At 44.9% G+C, this 7,267-nt stretch overlaps 1 long non-coding RNA gene across 2 annotated transcripts; it reads right to left on the bottom strand.

Annotated features, from left to right (window-relative positions):
• Nucleotides 1-998: 998 nt before the first annotated feature.
• On the bottom strand, nt 999-6,953 carry LOC117981432 (uncharacterized). Of its 2 annotated transcripts, none has more exons than XR_008626435.2 (3): nt 6,088-6,953; nt 5,153-5,370; nt 999-2,396 (listed from the first exon to the last, which is right to left on the bottom strand). It is a non-coding gene; the product is annotated as an uncharacterized LOC117981432 (long non-coding RNA). The 2 variants fall into 2 exon arrangements; XR_008626434.2 differs by having other exon boundaries at nt 5,153-5,290; nt 6,088-6,945.
• Nucleotides 6,954-7,267: the final 314 nt, after the last annotated feature.

Raw genomic sequence — 7,267 nt, 5'->3', positions numbered from 1 at the left:
CTGCCCACATAAAATAGTCTCATACAAGGAATGTTTTAGGAGGAACAGTGAAAAGAGTTGTTTCAATTTTGCACCAGCCATGGAGCTCCAGGAGAGTGGGAGACAAAGGCAGCCCTTTTAACAGGTATTTTTTTTGTCTCTTTTCTAATGAAAGGAATTGTCGTTATACACTAGATTTTCTTTTTCTTAGTTCAGATAGTTATCTTGCATTAGCCTAATTATATTAACCATTTGAAGTCTGAAGTCTTAAGGTGATGTCACTTTAAAGTCAGGTGACAGCAAAAATTAAGGGAGTTTGATGGCTGGTTCCTTTGGCTATGATGCCATTCTTTACCTGCCTGAGAGATGGTTGACAAGGGGAAGGCAGAAAGCTTCAGTCCAAGTCCAAGTTCAAGTTCATTTCCAATGGACTGAAACCTAGGCTTACATGGCATCCAGTTACTTTTTGTAGCCTCCAGACCCCCTTACAAATTCAAATTCAGAGATGTGGTAAAGATAAAACCTATTCTGGTCATGGGCACAGTTTTACAATAAATCTGGGCTTCAACCTGAGAAGTACAAATGAGGGAAAATCAAGTGGGAACTGGACAGAAATGTGAAACACAACAGAGGATGGTAGACACTGGAATCGCAGGAGCTGGAAACCTAGTGAAGGGCTGTAGGTCATTCATTCAACATTTAGAATACCTACCTGGTGCCCTGCACAGTGCTGAATGTGTAAAGACGATGATGGCACCGACCCTATCCTCAAGGAGCTCCACTCAGTGAGAAATATGACTTTGTTTTTTAGAAAATAAATGAGATTCCTAGCTGTTGTCATTTCTGACATTTTTGCAGTGGGATATTTGCAAAGACCCTTCTTAAAGTCAGAGATTGATGTAATTGTGACAGTGACCATGACTCCTAGTCCAACTTCTTCTTCTAAAATAACTTTCAAGATAACGTAATTGAAAGCTTTTCGGAAAATGCCTGACAAATAAGTATCTGGCAAGCTAACTGCATATAATAACTCAAGGTCCCTGTTATAGTTTGGATATTTGTTCCCTCCAAAGCTCATCTTAAAATGTGGTCCCCAGTGTTAGAGGTAAGGCCTGGTAGGAAGTGTTTGGGTCGGAGGGGTGGATCCCTCATGAATGGCTTGGTGACCTCCCTGTGGTAATGAGTGACTTCTTGTTCTATTAGTTCACACAAGAGCTGGTTGTTTAAAAGAGCCTGGCAGCTCTCTTGCTTCCTCTTCGCCACATGACACACCTGCTCCACCTTCACTTTCTGCCATGAGTAAAAGCTTCCTGAGGCCTCACTAGAAGCAGATGCTGGTGCCACGCTTCCTGTCCAGCCTGCAGAATCATGAGTGAATATAAATCTCTTTTCTTTTTAAATTACCCAGCCTTAGGTATTCTTTTAGAGCAATGCAAAAAACTGATTAATACAGCCCCTGATTCCAACTCAGTTCTTTTCCCTCCAGACACCAAAGCCTACTTTCTTGGGACTTGCTCTCTTCTCCACATCACACAGTCCTTTCCTCACGACCCCCGCTTTTCCTTGATGGGGCTGAGGGTAGGGGTGAGAGGGCTGTACTGGAGCTTGCCTGTGAACTGAGCCCCATTGAGAGCTGATCCTTTTGACCAAAGTATCAAAGCAATCCAGCTGCGGATTAAGAAACAGAAGGCTCTGCAGCTTTGGTTTAAGAGTCAGGTCATAGAGCTCTTTGAAGAGCTTGAGCTCTTGGAGGAAAAAAATAGTGTGAGGCAAGTTCCAAAATGCACATACATTGCATTTCGATAGAGGAGGCAGCAATATAAAGTACAGCAACAGATTCTTTAGCAAATATAATGGGGCATATTTATCTTAAGGAGTGTTGTCTTCTTCAGTGCAAGTTACCATAGTAGACAAAACACTTTTTTCTACTCTGCTGCTATTGCTCAAAGCAATTTCCTTTTGGAATTGCCTTCAAAGTTGGCATGGTATTCTTTTGCATATTCTCAGGAGAAGGCACTTTATCCTTTGAGAGAGGATTTAATTTTTTGTTAAAGAGTCAGAAGCCATTTAAAGCCCAATATGATGAAAAAAGCTAGTGATCAAGCTGAATGGTGTTTGTGACTGTAAAGTAACGAGGCTGATGTGGGTGCATGGGCTTACGCTGTTTCTGAGACAATTTCAGCAAAAGCACCCTTAGTCTTTTGTACTAAATTGTATTACTTTGACAGGGCTGCCATAACAAAGTACCACAGACTGGGTGGCTTAAACAACAGAAATTTATTTTCTCACAGTTTTGGGGGCATGAAGTCCAAGATCAAGGTGTCGGCAGGTTTTGGTGTCTCTGGAGGCCTCTCTCCTTGGCTTGCAGATGGCTACCTTCCCGCTGTGTCTTCACATGGCCTTTTCTCTGCGTGTACCTATTTGTGAGACCAAATTTCCTCTTCTTATAAGAACTCTAGTCACATTGTATTATGACCCAACTAAAGGGCTCGTTTTAATTCAATCACCTCTTTAAAGGGCACAATCTCCAAATACAGTCACATTCTGAGGTTCTGGGGGTTAGGAATTCAACATACGAATTTTAGGGGAACACAATTCCCCTAAAGAGCCAATGACACAAGTCATCACTGAGTAAGTATAACTTCTGAAGTGCTCTATTCTGAAGGACAGCATCATTTTTATGTGTAAGTACTGGTGTGCTTTTTAAAAAGTAATTACTTCCATCGATGGATAAATGGATAAATGAAATGTGTATGTACATATAATGGAATATGATGCAACCTTTAAAAGGAAAGAAATTCTGACATGTTACCACATGGATGAACCTTGAAAACATTATGTCAAGTGAAATAAGCCAGACACAGAAGGATACCTATTGTATGATTCCACTTATATAAGGTAGAATAGTCCATCACATACAGAAAGAAAGTGGAAGAGTGGTTCCCAAAGGCTAGGGGTAGGGATAGGGAGTTAATGTTTAATGGGTAGAGTTTCCATATGGTAGGATGAAAACGCCTGGTGATGGATGGTGGTGATGGCTGTACAACAATGTGAATGTACTTAATGCCACTGAACTGTACACTTAAACTGATTAAAATCATAAATGTTATGTTATATATATTTTACCATAATAAAAAAAATTTAAGTAATCACTCTGTAGTTGTTGGTCAAGAAATAAAGCCTAAGTTTTTCCAGCAGATATGGCTTAATATGCCCTATTGAATTAATATGGCCTGTTTCTGTTGAAACAAAAGATAAATGTATAAACCCAGGGGTATAAATAGTCCAGGAAAGTTGAATTGTTATAATTTAGGATGCTGTGTCTTAATTATTTCTGAGCAAAAGTTGTCTCAGTCACAAATAATAACAGCAATTTTGTAACTTTAATTTTTGACTTAATAGTGTGGTGATGGTCCACATGAGCTTTCCTACCAAGAATGGGCCATGTCTGCAGGTCAGGGTAGGAGGTGGCTGCCCATGCCTAGGACCTAATCTATTTAAACCATAAAACAAATTAAGTCTGGTTCCTGATTTCCTTTCTATACCTCTTCTCCGTCTGCTGAAATCTTATTTCCTCTTCCCACTGAGCACTAAGTGCCTTCAGTACTGAAGTTTTGAAGCTCTAATCCTCTTGCCATCAATTCCCCATCCCAGCCCTAGGTCCACCATCCAGGAGGCCAGGCACAATTAATCGGAATTATCCCTACTTTCACCTCTTGCTCCATCCCATCAAACCTTCCAATGGTCTAATAACAGGCTTTCAGAAGGGGTGTGGATCATGAAAAGAAATACTATTTACTATAAAACATTTAGTGATTTGCAAAAGAATAAACTGTGGAAAAATGTATTGATTCCATCTCTCACTTAAGAGGAAAGCAAATTCATACTAAGATGTACAGGACTGAAGGATTTACTGATAGGTGGCAATTCTTTAGGCCAGTACTATGGCTGTCGCTTCTTGTTGTGCTTGGCTACTCTGAGTAAAGTGCATCATTTTTCTTTTGCAAGATTGAAGTGTGAGAGGAATTTTATTAGAACTTGGCAGTCCCCTTTCCTAGCTCTTTACCACAATCAACCAACCCTACACAGATGTCACTAGAAAGCTACATTGCTTCTGTTAGCCATATGCTTGACCAAGATAAGCCTCCTCAATAGGATTATTCTTTTTTCATATATGGAGAAACATAATCAGGTTCCTGATTAATCTGGCTTCCCTGGACTTGCTTTTGAAATAAATGAAACACCATACCAAAATGGCATTCCACTGATGTCAGCTTGGACCAAAGCTGCTCTATTAAATAAATGATTCTAACCCTGTAAAAATATTTGTATAAGTTGCTTCCAGTTACAAGGGAATCTTTCTCAGATATAACTCTCTATAAAAATGACTCTTCTTTAACTTTCCTGAAGTCTAGTTTTTGAAGTGTCACAAGGCATTGTGATACAATTCCATCTTGAAGATGCTCTCATGGGATTAGACCCTGAAGATGCCAGCGAGCTTCACTTTATAATATATGCAAAATAATGAATATCAAGCCAAGTATTCTAAATTGTAAAACTATTCTTAGGGCAGCAACAAGGGCATCACTTTGGTTCTCTCTTACTCCATTGCCATTAATATCAATGCATTAACCAATATCTAATTGTTGCTGTTGAAGCTATCACATCTTTGAATTCTGGAGCCGTGCTGAATTTTTAGCATTTCCCATATCAGGAGTGTCACGTTAAGTCCAAGAAGTGAGGAAGGACAGCAAGCGTCTCACCATGGTGAGCATCTGACTTTCTCTGATGCTGGTGAAAGTATCAAGGCTGTGAGGAAATCCCTCAGAGGTAAAAGCTAAGGCTGGGTCCCTCCAGTAAGAATGTGAATGCCGCTTCTGCAAACTGACTTTCTGAACTAGTATCTAACAAAAAGTAGAATCCCTTCTCAGGTCCCACTGCCCTTCTGCCTTTCTGCTGCTTTTTATCACACCCTATTGATCCAACTCTGCCTAGCCTGAGACTGAGGAGCTCTTGAGATGATGGAGTCAGAAACATCTGCCACCTATGAACTGTGAGGTTCGGGCAGATTTCTGAACCTCCCTCAGCTTGTTTGATTACCCATAAAAGAGACCGTTGTGAAGAGTAAACAAGATAATAATAAAATCCCATGGAAAGTACCAAGCGCTGTTACCTCGTGCTTGTTAGTAGGCCGCACAGAGCGTCTTCCGAGGCCCTCCACTTGGGAACTCAGCTGACAGTCACCCAGGTCTACACGCAGCCCGGTTCCGAGGCCATCACGCAGATCAGGAAGCGAGCACTCAGCAATTAACTGACCGGATTAGGGAGGAAGGAGTGATGCCGACAGCGGCAAGGGCCTTCATGTCTTTCTCAAGAGCTCAAGCTCCCTCTCTGAGGGAGAATAAAGGCCATCATTTTTCAGGGATTCCTTCAGGGATAAATTGGGAAGTGTTTGGCAATTTACTGATCCCTAAACTGGGAGAAGTAGTCCAGATCAGAGCAGAATTGGGTTGGTCAAAGTGCTCCTGCTCAGATGGCTTCAGATGAGAGAACTTTAGAGGAAGAGGTTGCTGTCTAATTGAATGGGGAAGCAGAAGGAATCCCCTTGGACTTACACATTAAATAAAAGGGAGAATCTAATGATTAACAAGAAGAATTTAGTTATTTTAGAGGTCTGATCTGGAAGACTGTTTCGGATTCTCCTCCATGGTTTCATCTTCACCTCTGGGTTTCAGAGATGTTGAACCAAACCAGGAAACCGCAAGAGCCTCTGATATGGGGCAGGGGCCCTTGAGGGGCCCCGGCAGGAGGTCGGAGGCCGCGGGAGCCCCGGGAGGGGACGGGAGGTCACAGGCGCCCCAGGAGGGAAAGGGAGGCCACAGGCGCCCCGGGAGGGGATCAGAGGCTCGGGCGCCTCGGGAGGGGAAGGGAGGTCGCCAGCCGCCGGCAGGCCGCGCAGGGTCTGGGGCTGCGAAAGAGCAGCGGCTGCCGGCCGGCCCTGCGCCCCGGCTCGCAGCCACCGCCGCCCCACACACGCGGGATCACAGGGGAGCTGACGTTTCATTTATCGACTGAGCGACTCTGAAAAAGGCCCCTGTGCCCAATTACCGCGGCGCGCCGTCTGCTCGGCGGCGGGCTGAGTTGGGAGGCGCGGGCGCCCAGTGCTGGGGGTGGAGCGGGGGGCGGCCTTCGAGGGAGCTGTGGCGAGGAGGATTCCTGTGTGAAAAACCAGCCGCCACCAAGCCCGCAGCGTCACCTCCTCACCCCTGGCGGCCTGGGAAAGCGGCGGCCGCGCGGGGGCCCGCCCTCCGCACGCCCCCGAGGCCGAGCCGCCAAAGGGCGCTGGTCTTCCCGGGCCCGAGGTTCAAGCGTCCGTCATTTCTCAGGACCTTTTCCTCTCTTATTTTCTTTTTCTTTCTTTTTTTCCTTTCAATTTTTTTAAAGGAATGTGCCGGTGGCATTTGAGAGTACACACAAAAAAATACTAATAACAAATAGGGCTTGGTTTTCTGTCTCGCCCGTCCCGGACTCTCCACGAAGCCGCCCCCAGAGGAGGCGCTGCCCCCTCGGCAGCCTTCCAGGGGTGCCCCGGGCCGCTTGGCTTCCTGACAGGGGCCCCGGGCTGCCCCCTCCGCCTATGGCCAGAGTGCATCTTCTCCAGTTTTATAAAGGCAGTCTTTGAATCTCTAGCTTTATCGATTTGTACTCAAAGATTTTCGTATTGACAAGGAAAAGCTCCTTTCCGCCACTCATTGCACGTAGGCGGGAGGCCCCTAATCAGCGATCAGTTAACCTGTTTACCAGACACCTGACAGGAAGGTGGCGCGGTGGAGTGCAAAGGACAATGGCCCGTGCGTCAGGAGCCCGGGGTCATGTTTCCAGCTTTTGCGAGGACTTCACCACCTCTGCCCGCCGTGCCTCACTTTCTCCTAGGAGAGAGGCTGGATAAAGGCGCTTTGAGAAAGCTCCATTGAGGATTAGTGAGATAGTATCTGTGTAGAGCTCTGCGGTTCTGGAAGGAAAATGCTGTGTAAACAGAACTGGCTGAAATCAACGCCCTGCTCACCACTATTAATCTTGACTTCCCTTCCTTGTCTGTTTTGGCATCACTGTATAACCCGATATGTATATGCGTGTGCCTGCGTGTATGCGTGTGTGTTTGGGGAGGTGGGGTGGGATTTGGGTTCAGAATAAAAACCAATCCCTTAAAAACTATTAAAGCCAGGTACATTCCAGGCTGGGAAACCCCTAATGCTTGACAGATGAAAGCACTGTCTTCTTTCAACTC

The sequence above is a fragment of the Pan paniscus genome, chromosome 7 (genome assembly GCF_029289425.2).
Source record: "Pan paniscus chromosome 7, NHGRI_mPanPan1-v2.0_pri, whole genome shotgun sequence".
Classification (NCBI taxonomy): domain Eukaryota; kingdom Metazoa; phylum Chordata; class Mammalia; order Primates; family Hominidae; genus Pan; species Pan paniscus.
Note: the sequence above shows the minus strand (reverse complement) of the source record. Positions and strands in the feature narration are given on the sequence as shown.